This window comes from Oryx dammah, unplaced genomic scaffold (genome assembly GCF_014754425.2).
Source record: "Oryx dammah isolate SB20612 unplaced genomic scaffold, SCBI_Odam_1.1 HiC_scaffold_8, whole genome shotgun sequence".
Taxonomy (NCBI): Eukaryota; Metazoa; Chordata; class Mammalia; order Artiodactyla; family Bovidae; genus Oryx; species Oryx dammah.
The window spans coordinates 10,110,618-10,127,392 of record NW_024070192.1 but is presented as its reverse complement, the minus strand read 5'-3'; the positions used below and the strand labels follow the sequence as shown (position 1 = coordinate 10,127,392).

Here is a 16,775-nt window from a genome sequence, read left to right as displayed (position 1 = left end):
GACCTCCAGCTCTGTGATAGCAAGGTAGGTTCTCTCCAAGTGTGTCTGTCAGAGGGATTGACTTTCTGATATATGCCACTGGCCAAAGGACTTGGCCAGTGAGCCAAGGCAGGTTTGAGCTAATTCTTCAGTGGGCCTTTCGGGGCCTTCAGCCCCCAGCTGTCCTGTCTCTCCTGCCACCTGCCCTGCGTTCAGGCCTCCTCGGTTGGCTGGTGAGGCTCCCCTACCTGACCTCCTTCCTGCATTTCTGGTCCACTCTTTGTGCTCGGCTCTGCTGTTACTTCCTTCTGAAAGCTGGTCACTCCCTGACCCTTCCTGTGTGAGAGCTCTGTGCACCCCTTCTGTAGCATCCATCAGAGGGTATGGCAATTTCCTGTTTAAGTCATGGCAGTGCACACCCATGCTCTCACCCAGGCTTCAGTGTTTTGCAGGAGGAGGGCAAAAGGTGGTGTTATCACCACCTGTATGGTGGGAGTGGCCCCTTGTGGGTGAGCTGGTGAAGGGAGGAGAGGTTATGCAATTTGCCCAGAATCCCCCAGGTGGAGGTGGCAAGGTGGGGGACACACCCTCCCAGCCTCACCCCTTAGACACCCCTGTCTGCCCACTTCCCCGCCACTTCCCTGCTAGACTATGAACTGCCGAGGGGCCATGCAGGAGGTACCCTTGGTTCCCACCGCCTAGTTCGATGTGGCACAGGCTCTCCAAGTTTGGTGCATACCTGGAGGAAGTATGGTGGCCACTTGGACTTCCTCCAGCCTCTTCCCCAAGAGTCCATCGAGTTACTTTCAGAGTCTTCTCTCTTTCCTCACCTCCTCCCTCCCAATCCAACTGTGTTTTTCTTCACAGCCAAGGGGCCCTACCCCTATAACGGTGTGTGGTGAAGTGGAGGGGAGAAGGCGGGAGGGATGGTTTGTCTACCAGTTATCTGGGGCCACTAGGTGAGAATCAGAGTTTTGATCTTTCCATTCACTTGTTCATTCATGTGACTTTTCATGCAAATATCAAGAACCTAGTATATGTCATGGAGAAGGAAATGGGAACCCACTCCAGTATTCTTGCGTAGAGAATCCTGTGGACAGAGGAGCCTGGTGGTCTGCCGACCGTAGGGTCACACAGAGTCGGATACGACTGAAGCAACTTACCATGCATGCATGCATTGGAGAAGGAAATGGCCACCCAGTCCAGTGTTCTTGCCTGGAGAGTCCCAGGGACAGAGGAGTCTGGTGGCTGCCGTCTAAGGGGTCGCACAGAGTCGGACACGACTGAAGCAACGCAGCAGCAGCAGCAGCAGCAGCAGCAGCTGTATATGTCAGGTGTTGAGTTTACAGTGGTGAACAAAACAGATATTTCCAAGCTCTCGCAGGCTATGATTAAGTAAAGAGATAAATCAAAATATGATTTGTTTGTAACAAGTGCCAAGAGAGACTGACCACAGAGTTGGGGACTACGCTAGCCTGAGGTGCCGGGGAAACCTCACATTAGAGATGTGACTGCCACCTGAGGACGAGAGACGGGATGCAGGCAGCAGTCTCACAAGGAAGCAGTGAGTGAGAAGCTCTCAGCTGGGGACGGTGGGGGACAGCTGGGCCCCTTAGAACTCCGATCTTGCTGGACCTCTTTGAAGACTCTGTTGCCTTCCTTCTGAGAACGCCCCTGCCTTGGGCTTTTGTGGTATTTTGCAGTCTCATCTTCCTTCTCTTGGGGGCCTGTCCTTGCTCCCCCTTTCTCTCCCACAAACTCCTGGGGTGTCTCAGGTATTCCTTCTCATCTCCTGTTCTGTACTCCCATCTTCTCATTGGTGTTCTTATCCACGCCCATGTCTTCAGCCACCATTTGTATTTTGGAAATTCCTGGGTGATTTACCTATTGCTCTGTAATGGATTACACTAAAGTGTAGTGACTTCCAACAACAATCACTTATTAGCTCATAGTTTCTGGGATTCAGGAATCTGGGGGTGGCTGAGCTGAGTACTTGTAACTCCGAGTCTTTTGAGAGGTTGCAGTCAGCATGCTGGCTGCTGACAGGAGGCCTCACTCACTATGGCCTTTGAGTGTCCTCATGCCACGGTGGCCAGCTTCCCCGAGTGAGTATGACCTGACCTCAGAATCGATCCACGGTCACTTCAGCCATGTTCTCGTGGTTACCCAGACCAGCCCTCATCTGATGTGAGCAGGGGCTACATAAGAGGATTGGAGGTGAGAATTATAGGGGCCACATTGGAGGTGGGTTGCCACAATCTCTAAAGCAGACAAGACTGTTTCCTAAGTCTTAGATCCTAGCACCCAACCATGTACCAAATATCACCCCACCCCCGACATACCAGGGGCTCTTTGAACACATGTCCAACTCCACAAGCCTGGAAAAATTGTATTATGCAATTGTTAACATATGCAAAAGTGTAAAAGGTAGGTTATAAACTATCAAGCCAGCTGAAGCCTCCTCGATGTAACCTTGCCTAAGTCCTGTCTATCATACCAACTTCATTCTGCTCTTTCCTAAATCTTAGTTTCTCACTTGATTCCTGGTGACAGCCTCCTGATTGAGATTCCTGCCTTGGTTTTTACTCCCTCCATCCTGTCCACTTTGGCACGAGAGCAAGCATCTGTAAGGCACACATCTGCCTCGTTTCCTGCCTGAAATTCTTCAAGAGATCTCTTAAAGTCCTTGGTGTGACGTTCAAGGTGCTTCATGACCTGATTCTTGACTTGCTGGCCAGTGCCGTCCTCAGCGCCTCCAGTCCCACGCCTCCTGCCCCATTATCTGCATCCCTGGAGGACATCTTGCCTGCTCCTCCTTGCTTGGCTCTGCACCTGCCGTCTCCGCCTCCCCTCTCCTTGAGTCTCTCACTCACTCCAAGGTTGGCACCTCCTCTGGGAGCAAGAACACTGTCTCAGGATGAAGGAGGAGCCTCTGCCCTGGGTTCCACACATCCTCTGCCCATCCCTCTCAGTGGCACTTCACGCCTTCATTCCATCACTCGAACGCACTCATTTAACACCTGCCACATGTCAGGCACTGTTCTAGGTGCCAGGAACATGGCACTGAGCAAAACGAAGGTCTGCTCTCTGGAGCTTGCCATCTGTGTGAGCCCTTCGCCCACTTCGGCCCAGAGTTTTGCTTTATTGTCAACTCGCCCTCTGCAAGTCCCTTGGGGGCAGATCAGGGTGGCATCTCTGACCTGTGTTCCTAGCATCTAGAAGGGACTTGATGGACATTCAGCGCAGGAATGGTGCTTTCTAGAAGGGCCAGAATGTGGGAACTAGATGACCTGAAGTCTCCTGAGTCTAGAACAGACCTAGTTAACCATTCCAGGGTCTCGGTCATCAGTTCCTAGACACGGCATCCCTGGTTTGGTGAGGGAAGCAGAGAAGTGGGCAGCAGAGACTGAGAAGGCTTGGATCATGCCCATGGCAAGACCAGCTCATCGAGAGTTGCTTGGGCTTACGCATGACTCCCTGGTGTCCCCACCACTGCCCAAGATTCAGCTATTAATTACCCACCTGCCAGCCTTTCAGCCAGCTTTGCAGACCACTTGGGTCTAACACCATGGCCCACCTTGCTGGCGTGTGTCCAGCACTCCATGAGAAAGAAGGCACCAGCCACCTTCAAGGCCCCCAGGGAGCCAGCAGTAGCTAGACTGGAGTTCTCCTGTGTTTTGGGAACATTTCGGGGTCGGGGCCTGGAGTCCCTTGGCCACTGGTCCCAGCCTCACGTCAGCGGTTCTGAGCCCCCAGCTTGAGCCTGGCTGTCAGTCGGGTCACAGTTGCCAGCCGCTCCTCCAGAAATTGCTTTCCTCGACCTTGGGGAAAATTGCTTCCCAAATGACACCCCTCCATTTCACAAGCCTTAAACACAGCACCGGGGACACATAAATTACACGAGGCCCTTCCCATTCCTGTCGGCTACATTGAATAATGTAGCATTTCAACAATACCTAAAGGTACACTATTATTAAAACACACTGGTATTAAAAAAAGAAGAAGCAACAGCAGCGGAGCTACATTAAAATTGTCACAGACTCCCACTAGATGCCAGAATCATAAAACCCAAATTATTTTTGCCAGAGAAAGGATTCATAAGGCATGAGGGGAGTTAGGAACTGAGCTGGTTTCACACGAGTGGTTTAAAAATGGGAGGAGGAGATTCATTTATTCAGAATATTACATATCCTCTGTAATCTTTACAACTCAAATGTGATGCTTCATGTTCTTCTCCTGGTTAAAGAAATAGCAAGTTTGGCTTTCTTAGCTTGAGTCTCATTTCAAGCTCTGGTTTTGGTTATTAGCTCATGTTTTGGGGGAAGAAGAATGAGGAGGAATAGGTGTGATGAGAAATTGAGGGGAATGCCGTCAGCATCCCTGAGAGATGCCTAGACAGAGACGGAAGAGAGAAGATGGGAGAAAGGACCTGGCTCACAGGGAGAAGCGGGTTTCAGAGAAAAATAAGGAAGGAAAACAGTGCCTTGCAGGCAAGTGAATGAGGACTCCGCAGTTTAACAAATGGGTATAGTTAGCAGGGGGTGCTTCCCAGGGGGCACTAGAGGTAAAGAACCCACCTGCCAATGTAGGAGACATAAGAAACACGGGTTTGATCCCTGGGTTGGAAAGGCCCCCCCTGGAGGAAAGCATGGCAACCTGCTCCAGTATTCTTGCGTGGAGAATCCCATGGACAAAGGAGCCTGGTCCATAGGGTCACAAAGAGTCAGACACAACTGAAGCAACTTAGCATGTTTGCATTCATAGTTAGCAGGGGGCTTCCCTAGTACCTCAGCAGTAAAGAACCTGCCTTCCAGGAGACACAGGTTTGATCCCCTAGTCAGGAATATCCCCTGAAAAATGAAATGGCAACCCACTCCAGTATTCTTGCCTAGGAAATCCCATGGACAAGGGTGCCTGGCAGGCTACAGTCCATGGGGTCGCAAAAGAGTCAGACACGACTTAGTGACTAAAACAGCAACAAGCAATAGTTAGCAGGACAAGCAGCCCTGTTTGGTTTGGATATTTGGATGGTTTTTAAAATTGAGTACCAAATCCCTGCCATTATTCTGAATTTTTTCTCAGTTTTATTGAGATGTAATTGACATATAACATTAAGATGTACAACATAATAATTTGATATTCGTATTTATTGCAAAATGATCACCATAATTAGCCTAGTAATATCCATCACCCTCACATAGTTACATGTTTTTTTCTTGTGATGAGAACTTTTAAGATCTACTCTTGGCAACTTTCAAGAACATACCTGCAATGCAGGAGACCTGGGTTCAATCCCTGAGTTGGGAAGATCCCCTGGGGAGGGGAACAGCTACCCACTCCAGAATTCTGGCCTGGAGAATTTCATGGACAGAGGAGACTGGCAGGCTACAGTCCATGGGGTCTCGAAGAGTCAGGCACAACTGAGCGACTATCACTTTCACTTTCACTTCGTAGCGCTGTCATCATGCAGTTTTATGCCCCCAAATGTGTTCATATTCTAACTGGAAGTTTGTCCCTACTCACTACCTTCACCATTTCCCACCCCCCCCCCCCTCTGCCTCTGGTAACCACCAGGCTATTTCTCTGTTTCTATGGCAAATCTATGCCTTCACTCTGAACTTCTTTTACTTTACCAGACCAAACTGGAGAACTAAAGGCTTTGAGTTGCAACTAAAGGCAATGAGATGCAGCAGGAATGTGTGGTTTGGGGGAAAAGGCCCATTTCTAAGATGTGTGTGTTGAGTCCTCTGGGGTTTTTCAGCTTCCATTTCTGGAGTCCCTATGGGAAGCCGCACAAGGAGGCTGGCACATCTCTGGCAGTATTAGTGTCCTCATTAAAACAACCAAACAAGGTACAACAAAATCCCCAAAACTTGATTTCTGAAGATTTCAGAGTCCTGTGGGAAAATCTTCGCTGTTACCAATGGAGTCCCCTCTACTCCATCCTCCCCCCCCCCCCACCGCCACCGCCTTAGGTGGCTCCGGGCGTTCATGGCTGACCTTTATGAAAAGGCCTGTGGCTCTGGGGGCCCTGAGAGCTCATGTGGCTTCTTGAAGCAATAGAAGAAAATGCCTCTGATTTAGTGCAAAGCCTTCTGAATGTATTACCCCTGTGCTTCTGGGAGGAGTCGGTCAGGTGACGTTCCAGACGCCATGCCTCATGGAGCATCCCGATCTCTGAAGTGCCTCTGCACACAGGAGGACAAGTCAAGGGGGCAAAGGGTCAGGGCTGTTAGTTCTGCTTGTCCTGGGTCACACAGCACGTCAGAGATGGGGCTAGCTCCAAGTTCTTCCTGCCCCGATGCCCCAGAGGCTCCAGAAAAGTCACCCAGTCTGTCATGGGGACAGGTGTCCTGTGCCTTGTTCAGAGCAGATGAAGGGCTGCACTTGCAGGGCCACATCTGCCCAGAGGAGGCGCCATTGTCCACACCCTGACACCCAGTGGTGCTGTGTGCTGGCAGGTGGCCCAGTGAGGGCGCTCCAGGGAGGGCTCCATGTTAGCTTACCCGCTGTCTCTGCTTCTCTGGGTTTCCTCCACCTGAGTCCTGTGAATAAAGCCTCTTCCTCAGGTAACTTGTACATTACAAAGGACTATTCTCTCGCCGACCTGTCCTTGGGCCCTGAAGTCCCAGTGAACCTTTCTCTTGGAGATTTGGAAGCAAATCCAGAGTATCTGCTTGGCTGTTGGACCTTTCTCTGCAGGAAGCTGTGAGCCTGAGGGGACTTGGGTGGGCCTGGATTGTCGGCTTTGCTGTGTAGAACGTGAAGGTCATCCTACCTCTGGGAGTCAGAGACCATCCCGCTGACAGGCAATAATTAAGAACAGTTAATTCCACGTGTCGGTTTTCAGGTTGGCTGGGAATTTTAATGAGAAACGTTACTCCTGTGCACACTGCCCACCCAGACGTGCCTCCCTTCTTCTTTTCATTGTTCACTTAACAAATAGTGGCCGAGCGCCTACTGTGTGCAGTCCTGGTCCAGGTGCCAGGAGCCATGGTGAGCAAAGGTCAACACCAGTCTGCCCTCGCAGGACTCGGTTCAGTCCTACTTGAAGGACTGATGAAGGACGATGGTTCAACCCTTCTTTCCTCTCCGTTCCCTCTCCCTTCCTCCTTCCTCCAGTCCTTTCATCTCTCCCCACCTCCTCACTCCCTTCAGCCCCCTCCCTCCCAGAACTGACACCCCTGCTCAGCCCCTCAGGACAGTGTCCAGCCCCATGGAGGGCAGAGGACAGGAGGCCTCAGAAAGGAACGGAGGGGAGACTGCCCGGTCCCTGGCAGAGCTGGGGGCTGTGTAGCTGCTCGTCTGGAGGGCTGGAGTCTGAGGGTGGCCAGAGAACCTTGTCATCCACGCAGTCTCTCCTAGAAGGAGCCTCCAGTGGGGCCTGGGCCCCTTTCTATGTTGGCTTATTTTTTGCAAAAGACACTTTCTAGAAGTCCAGGTGTTTATTTTTCTGTCTTTTCTCCCCAGTGGCAAGAATCCGACAGGAAGCCTTTTGGGGCTGGAGCGCCAAAGGCAGCCCCCAGCCTCCAGCCACCTTGGGAGCAGAGCTGGGGGCCCAGCTGGCTCAGCAGCCACAGTGGGCTGGAGTGGTCCGACTGGGGCACAGGCCTGGGAGACTTCAGTCCACAGCTGAGATGTGCTGGTGGTCGGGTTGGGGGGTGGCTGGCAGTGGGAATGGGCTCTTTACTGTCCTCTCAGACTCAGCCCTCCCTCCTGCCCAGGCTGCCTGCCCTGCGCCCTTGGCAGGACCATGCCTGGTACTTTCCAGATCCAAGGCCTTTTCTATATCATATCTCCAGCCTTCCTAGGAAATAGGCCTCTGTCGATCCCCAAATTATTTTGAAAGCCCCCCCAACTAATGCCAGGAGTGTGGATCCCGAAGCAGGTAGAGGGGGCAGGGAAGAGTCTTGGCCAACGGTAAACCCTTGTGCCCCAGTGACCCTGGGGTTCTGCAGGGGGTGTGGGGGGTGGGGGTGGGGCCTCAGAGGGCCCCACACCCCCTCCCTCCCTGCAGTGGTGGGGGGTGAGGAGGCCTGGCAGGTTGCAGGGCAGCAGCTGGAGGCCCCTGCCTGCCTCCTACACAGGGTGTGCCCTGGCAGAGGCTGGAACCACAGGTGCCTGGCACTGAGCGTGGCACATGGTGGGGGCACAAGAAATGTAATTCCAAGAAAGAGGAAGATTCAGCTCCCTCCTGTGGCCAGTCCGACTCTCTTGCCTCAGAGTCCAGAGTCCGATATGACAGGCTGTGGCCTTGACCCCGGGCCCCGGCCTGGGCAGCTTGGCCTCTTTGCTTTTTGCCTTATCAACCGAGCCAGTCGTGTGGGCCTTGAGAGAGGCATCCTGGTGACTTCACCGCTCGGCCTTTACCTCCCCCCTCAACCACCGCCGCTGGGCTCCGTGGGCAGGAAGGGACCAATTCCTTCCTCTGCAGCCTGGGAGCCAGGGCTCTCCACCTGGGTGGGCCCTGTGGGCCCCAGAACTGTGGGCTTGGCTTCTGTGCCGTGTGTGATGGATGGTGTTTCCTACTGAGAAGTGAGGGAAAATGTGCCGCTGCAATCAGGGACAAGCTGTTAGACAATCTCCCATCCAGCTTGGGTGCAGGAAAACACACGGAGCTGGGGAGGGGGCCCCCTCCAGTCTGTCTCCGCAGGCACTGTGTGCGGGGCAGAGTCGGGTGATGGGCAGGTGGGGGACATGAATTTGACCCTGGAGAAGATGGCCCGGACTGGAGGATCGGACATGGCAAGCAAGGTGCTGGTGACTGGAGGAGTCTGGGGACGTCCCTTGGATTCTTGCTGCTCTGTCCTCCCTGTCTCTGTGCCCTTTCCTTGGTCGCTTTCTTTCCCGGATTTAGGTACCAGGGGTGCGGGGCGTGGGCCTGACCGGGCTGCATCCACAGCCCCATCTTGCTCCTGATCCAGCAGGTCTGGTGGAAAAGGAACGCCGGCCCTTGCCTTTTGTACTGGCTGCTGAGAATCAAGCGTTCATTATATGAGAAGCCGGCCTACCTGCCTTCTTGCCCCAACATCTGGGGTCACTACCTGGATCTGCCTCCACGTGGGCTCCCTCCACTACCAGTTGAGCCCCTTTTCACCCCCAGCCCCTCTCCCCCAGCCATCCATCTCCTTGCACGTAGCCCACTGACCTGGGAGAATCAGATCATGCACTTATCTCTCCCCTTGAAAAATGGCCTGTGGAGCTCAGGGCTGTTCCCGGCCTCTCCCATGCTCAGGTCCTGGCTCCGTGCCTGGCATGAATGACCACTGAAAAGGGGATGTGCCCACGCGTTTCTCTGCAGTTGGCAGCACTCTGTGAGGTTGGCCCTGACGTTTGGGATGGGGCCCACCTCTCTCTTCAGTAACTGGATTTTAAGAAAAGGAAAAAACTGACAATTTTTTCTTTATTATGTTTCAAAGCTCTGTTGTGAGATTTCTGGGGACATGCCAATGGGAGTCTTTCCACTGGGGTAGGGTGGGGGGCAGAGCTGAACCATCCCCTGGTCAACAAGACCTCACAAGCCCTCCCCAGAGCCAGTCCTTCTGGACTGATCAGGATGGATCCCCTAAATGGATCAGGATGGATCCCCTTTATGTGTCCTGTCTGCCTAATGGCACACTTACTGGGGTGAGATAAATTAAGCAAAGAAAAGACTTCCAAGGCCCAGGTGCCTCGTACCCTCTACAGAATTTAACCAGCCACCATCAATAAAATAAACACAAACAACCGGATCCCTTCTGTTTTCCTGGGAACTCCTGCTCTAAAGACCGATATGAGACACTGTTCTAAGTAAATCTAGGAGTGTGAAACGAGAATAACAAGTTGGGGGTTGTTTATTCATTTGCTCGATGAATACTGAGTGAGCTCCAGCTATGTGCTAGGCATGTTCCAGGCACTGGAGATATATTGAATAAAACAGACCAAGTGTCTGCCCGCAGGAAGCTGGCATTCTGGGTTGAAAGAGGAGGAAAGAAAGACCACTGGCAACAAGTGCATCTGTGTAACAGCAGATTCAATAATTTCTGGGAAAATTCATGGGGAAAAGGAGGAAGGAGTACCAAGGGGATGGTGGTTATTTCTGATAAGGTGTTTGGTTTCCAGATGACTTCTCTGGAAAAGTGTCATGTAATGGAATCCCTCGTGGGGGCAAACCCCAACTTAAACTTAGGTAGGGGAGTGCAGTCCATGTAACAGCATGTAGAAAGGTGTGATGGCGGGGGCGGGGGAGGGGGAGGAGGCATGCTTAGGTCTGGAGGCACAGCTGGGAGGCCTGGGGACTGCAGAGGGTGGGGGAGGCAGGGAGTGGTCATGGTAGGGGAAGGGGCCAGTGGTACAGCAGGAGGCTGCAGTACCAAGGGTCCTGTGGGTAGAGGAGGATTTACCATGAAGGGATGCACCCATAGGGCTTCCCTGATAGCTCAGCTGATAAAGAATCAGCCTGCAATGCGGGAGACCCTGGTTCAATTCCTGGGTCAGGAAGATCTGCTGGAGAAGGGGTAGGCTACCCACTCCAATATTCTTGGGCTTCTCTTGTGGCTCAACTGGTAAAGAATCTGCCGGCAATGTGGGAGACCTGGGTTCGATCCCTGGGTTGGGAAGATCCCCTGGAGAAGGGAAAGACTTCCTACTCCAGTATTCTGGCCTAGAGAATTCCATGGACTATACAGTCCACGCGTTCCCAAAGAGTCTGACACGACTGAGCGACTTGCCCTATGCACCTGTGGAGCCCCGGGTAAGACCCTGCACCTTACTTTTGCATCCACAATCTTGTCTTATTTTCTTAGAAAAGGACACACTCACCCCTCAAACCGTGTAAGCTTCAAAGTCCCCAAACCTGGACTGACCTGGTTTGCAGGCCATTGTAGCAAATCTGGGTATTGCCTCCCAGTGAAATAGAACACTGTTAGGGGGACGCATCAGGAGAGTGAAGCCACCAAGGGACTCTGTTAGAATGAGAAGGACAAGGCAGTTGTCAGAGGTGGTGTGGCCATGGGTCCTGGAATCTGAACTGGGTGAGGCAGGGAGTGAGAGCAGGGGGGGATGAGAGACAAAGCGGGGTGAGACGGGCACAGTGGGGTCAGAGAGTCACGGATGGGGAGGGGGCAGGGCTCCACAGCAAGAGAGCTGGGCAAGCTGCCGAGGATGTCCCACCCTGGGCAGCAGTCCGGCTCTAATGATTTGTTTTCACAAGGTTCCCCTGATTCCCTGGGGGTGTGATCCATGGTGGCAACAAATTGGCTTCGAAGCTGCTCTCTCTTCTCTTGTTTATTAACACCAGTGTTTGTTTTATATATTAAAAAAAAAGGGATGTTGGCTCCAAAGGCATTTACATTTTTCCTTTTTTTTTTTCCTTCAGATTGGAAAGCTGCCTCTGAGACTCTGAAGGTTTTCCTGCTGATACTCACTCCTCCCCAGTAACCCTCCATCCCAAGGAGAGCCCCAGAAAGAACACCAGGGGGGCCTCCCTGCTGCCTCAGAACCACCTCACCCGCCACTCCAGGTAAGGCCGCGCCTGCCCACTACCACACCCGTCCTCGGAGTTTGCATTTGTGATGGAAAAACGTCTTAATGAGGAGATTTTATTTTACATGAGGGAACGACAGGGACCTTCTGCTGGCTCTAGTTTGCAGATTGTGGGGTCTTCTGTGTCTTCAGGGAGAAGGACGGGGAGAATCACGAACCGCAGGAATGCCTTGGGTGGGATTTTGTAAGGAATGGCTGCTGAAATCCATCAGCCTGGCGGGGAGTGGTTATTCCAGGAAGGAGGGTGGACAGGGCGCTCGGTCCACCGTCTAGTGTCAGCACAAAATGCCGTGGTGGCGAAGGTGGGGGTCTGACCCTCCCTTGCATGGTTCCATGCACTTTCCCCTGTGGCCCAGGGATGGGATCCGATGCCTTCATCTAGCTCTAGAGGGAACTCATAATTGCCCCGCTCCCTCTCCCAGTGGCTGGACTGTACTTCAACCCTGGCACTCGCCGCCTAGAATTATTGGCAGGCCTCACAGGCTTAGGGCCTGTCCCCCGCAAGACTGCCCCACTTTTAGCTGCAGGTCTCAAGGACATTTGCACTTCTGACCAAGTGGTTGCAAATTCACAGGTTCCCACAACTGCCTCAGTTCAGTTCAGTTCAGTTCAGTCGTTCAATCGTGTCCGACTATTTGCGACCCCATGAATCACAGCACGCCAGGCCTCCCTGTCCATCACCAACTCCCGGAGTCCACTCAGACTCAACGTCCATCGGGTCAGTGATGCCATCCAGCCATCTCATCCTCTGTCATCCCCTTCTCCTCCTGCCCCCAATCCCTCCCAGCATCAGAGTCTTTTCCAATGAGTCAACTCTTCGCATGAGGTGTCTGAAGTACTGGAGCTTCAGCTTTAGCATCATTCCTTCCAAAGAAATCCCAAGGTTGATCTCCTTCAGAATGGACTGGTTGGATCTCCCCTCAGTTTTGATAATTTGCTAGAACAACTTGCAGTACTCAAAGTGCTATGCTTTCCATGAATCTTCGGAAGATAATTCTTGCTGCCTCCGTGAAGGAGGTTGCAGGACCCAGCTGCCTTGCCTTTCTGTGGGTTTGAGAACCAGTGTTCTCCTAAAACAGTAAGTGCTTGGTGCTTCCCAAGAGATTGCAAGTGTAAGTGCTTGGTGTCGTGGAAGTTGAAAGCAAGGGACCGGCCTATCCCGATGGCTGGTCTGGCCATCTGGGGCTGGGTGGGCTGGCTACGCAAGCTCCTTTTCCACCTGAGCTGTTTCTGGGCGCACAAGCCCTTTCTGGCCCCTTCGTGGCTTCTGAAGGTTGCTTGCAGTTGGGAAACAGGACATGCGCATCAAGGCTCTTCTCCCTTCCACTGGGGTGAAGTCCAGGGAAGAGAGGCATCAAAGGGAAGACCCTGGTGTCCTGTTCGCCCTGAGTAGCCTGAGGCCTGCAGAGGGAACTGGGCTCTGTATCACCTTCTGATCACCTCCAGGTCGGGGGGTGGGCCTCTTGACGGGAGAGGGCCAAGCACATCCATCAGTGATCAGGGAGCTGGCTGCTGACCCCCTGCAGACACCCTGCCACCCAGTCGTGGCGCCCCCTGCTTTTCTCAATGGGATCCAGATGCAGGCTTCAGATGGGACTGCCAAACCTACTATCTGGGTGTGCCCGTACATCCAGAGCTGAGGTCCAGAAAGAAAATGAAGGGTAGGGCAGCAGGCATCCCAACTGGCTCCTCCCTCCCCGCGGTCCCCTCATCCATGACTTAGTCATGAGCAGCAGGAGCAGACATTTTGGAGAACAGTCGACCCGGGAGGAGGAGGTTTGGGGAATAGGAGATGCCAACACCGGGCCTATGGAGCGCCTGCAAAGGTGCGTCTTCCGTGCCCTTTCCCAGTGGAAGGCCTCCTGGAGAAGGTGCTCCCCAGTGGTGCTCCCAGATCAGTGATGGAGAGACTGCAGGGAAGAGCCTTCTGCTCGGGTGAGCAGGCTGTTCCATGCCCAGTGGTGTGCGAGACTGTCAAGTGTATCTCCTGGTCACTGAAGATGTGTCCTCGATGGAGCCTCGAGGTCAAGTAGGGGCAGAAAGTGTCAGCCCAGGGCACAGAGGGAAAGCTGTTTCCTTCCTAGCTGTCGTTCCATCCCTGGCTCCCTGCTTCTGCCTTGGAAAGTGTCCCATAAATTATAACCCACCCGGAGGCTCATCCTTTAAATAAGGATTTGATTTGGATTTTACTGTATAGTAAATTCTGAGTCCTTATTAAAAACATGGGTGGATATTAATCTGCCGCAAAGTGAGATTTGTCTCTTACATGCAGGGGCACAGGCTGGGGCAGATGGGTCCTCCAGATCAACGGGGAGGGAACCCGCCTGTCCACATTGGGAACAGACACTCGCCGGGCGTCACCTGCTCTTCTGCTCGTGACCCTCCCCTTTCTCTCTCCCTTCCCTGTCTTCACTCTCATTGGACAGTCTGACTCCTTCCAAAGCCTGGTGCTGAGAGGGCACAGCAGGCTGTTTCTTCTCCAGATGTTTTCTGGGGTGGGGGAACCTCTTTGTTCTGGAGACGAACAAAGTCTGACCTCTAGCCTCTTGAGAGGTGCTCCTTAAACCTGCAGGGGGCAGGGAAGAGTCCACACCAGGGTTTACTCTTCTCATCCAAGAAAGAGTGGCTTTGGGTTGGGCCAGTGGCACCTTTTCCAGCACAGGGGACAGTGTGTGACCGCAGCAGGGGCTGCCACACTCGTCTTGGGTCAGGCGTGGGTGTGTCGTGGCTGTGCAGCTGGCAGTCTGGGCTGTTGTTCCCCCCCCCCCAACAACATTAGAACTCGTCTGTCTACCCCCGGCCCCCACCCTAGGGGATGGACCCCTGAGGGGCAACATGCGACTTCCCATAAATCATTCCCGAATGAGCGTGCTTCCTGCATCATCCATCACGCTCATCTCTTGCCTGCTTGTTTTTAAAAGCTGTTAAACTGGAATCCATCACATGGCACCCTCGGGGGGCCAAGCTGCAGCAAAGGCTGCCCGCATCAGCAATATTAATGCACATGGAGCTTTCTGGAGCATCGAGGTAAATGTCTCCCTGGTGGTGGGGAGACAGAGAGCGTGGCTTTATCTAGTTACACCAGAAGCTAATGGGATGTTTCTCTGACACTTGCAGTTAATACATTCCTGCCATGCATGAGGAAGTCCTGGTGGCTGCTGGGTGGAACAGGTAATACTCACCTGAACGATGAGGCTGGGGTTTTTCCCTTCTTGTAGAATCACCTTTTATTTGCTTCTCATGCCTGATATTTTAATTCGAAGACTTTAGCTGAAGCCAGCCTTTGGAAAGATGAATCTTTCTAGAAACACCGGTGGTTGCTCTTCTACTGCTAAATGTATTTTGGAAAAGAAGATTTGGGAGGGTACTGAGATCAGCTTTAATCCTTGCTTCTGAACCTTCACGGCTAGAACAAGTTCTGCAGATGTGCCCATGTGGGATGGGGAGGAGTCTGGAACCCTCTTCTGGTATTCATTCTCTCTCTCTCTCTGTCCCCTTTCCTTTCCTCTAATTGCATGAGGAAGGCCTGGACCCTGTTTCCCTGTGGCTGGACTCTTCCAGGCTCTTAAACATTCACCTAATTGAGTAGTGCTGGGTTTCCTTCCAAGAGCTTCCTTGGTGGCTCAAACGGTAAAGAATCTGCCTGCAATGCAGGAGACCTGGGTTCAACTCCTGGATCAGGAAAATCCCCTGGAGAAGGGAATGGCTGCCCACTCTGGTATTCTTGCCTGGAGAATCCCATGGACAGAGGAGCCTGGCAGGCTACAGTCCACGGGGTCTCAGAGAGTTGGACATGAATGAGCGACAAACACACTTGCCTCCAAGAACCTCTCTGTCTGTCCTGGGCAGATCGCAAACCTCGGTGGCACCAGTGATATTTTGTTCCATCTGCTTTGGACTTTTCCGATATCCTTTTCTGTGCCTCGTGTTTTGCTGATTGAAGGATGAAACTGCTTGTTGGCAGGGGTGGGCTGATATTTTTGGTTGGTGACCTCTGAACTCTGGGAGTGAGCAGCCCAAGAGGCTGGGCGGGTGGCAGAGGGTGCTGTCAGAGCACCCCCTTCGCGCCGGAGCTGTCCAATTAGAGCCCATTAGTCACTCAGTGTGTTAAAGCATTAAGAACAATTAAGGGTGAGAAGAGTTTCCAGATGTAGCTTCAGCTCAGAGGCTGGAAGGGAAACACTGCTGGCCGCTCCCCAGATGGAAATAGTCTGAGAGGAGTGGCAGGCGTCAGCAGTGGCTCCTAGAGCCCAGGGCTTTAGGGTGGGGAACCCAGAGGGGGGGTCCTGATTCAGACGCTAGGTGGGAGGGTCCTGGGGCCGCAGCAACAAAGGACCACAAACCAGCGGCCTTAAGACGACAGAGATTTATTCTCTCACAGCCCTGGGGCTGGAGGTCTGCAATCAAGGTGCCAGCAGGGCCCGTTCTCTCTCCAGATTCTGTGCTTGCTGCCTGTCCTGGTGTTGCTTGCCTGGCAGACACGTTTGTTCTAGTCTCTGCCTTGCTGCATGGCTTCTCCCCTCGGCACCTGTCTGTCCCTGTCTCTTGACACAGTGCGCTCTGCGCTCCTCTGTGTGTGTATATGTGTGCCCACGTTTTCCCTCACTTTTTGATAGCACCCCTCAACCTGCCCCCCACCCCCTGCACTCAAGGAGGACCTCATCTTAACTTGATCACATTCGCAAAGATCCTCAGTCCAAATGAGGTCATTGTCACAGATACTTGAGGATAGGATTTCAAGATATCCTTTTTGGGGAACACCATTCTACCTACTGTATCCTCTGAGACTACTGGGGAGGACGGTGAGCCTTTACTACTTGTTCCTTCCCCCCAGCTGTACTGTCATTGGTTCATTTTAAAGACAATGATAAGAATGTACCCATGAGCCAATTAAGAACTGAAGGCCAGCACCCTCAAGCTGTAAGAGGGACTTCTTGAAAACCCCAGCCCAAGGTCATAGGTTGTCTGTCACTCAAGAGGCAGCTGCAGCGCCAGGAGATTTTGCCTGAGATCCTTTCCATGTCACCCACTTGCCACCAACCCCACTGTTAAGACTGGTCTTAAGAACAAACCAAGCATGGAAAAGACAGACCCCAAATCTAAACCTAAAAGTAAGCAGTCTTTGCCGCATGTCTTGGGAGCTATTTCAGAGCCTGGCCAGTGAGGGTCTTCCTAGAGGCTTCGGAGGCCTGAAGGAAGAGATTGCAAGAGGAAGTTGGAGCCGGGCTTGGCAAGGTGAGGGAGAGAGGTCTTGGGAAAAGGAGGCTGTCAGG

General features: G+C 52.8%; 1 protein-coding gene across 9 annotated transcripts in view; it reads left to right on the top strand.

The window, feature by feature from the left end:
* Positions 1-16,775, top strand: part of RBFOX3 (RNA binding fox-1 homolog 3) — a 435,991-nt gene that overhangs the window by 98,895 nt on the left and 320,321 nt on the right. For all 9 annotated transcript variants that reach the window (XM_040244731.1, XM_040244733.1, XM_040244727.1 and 6 more), the window contains exon 2: positions 11,336-11,479. The gene's annotated coding sequence lies outside the window, so the exon portion shown is untranslated. The remainder of the gene's footprint in view (positions 1-11,335; positions 11,480-16,775) is intronic.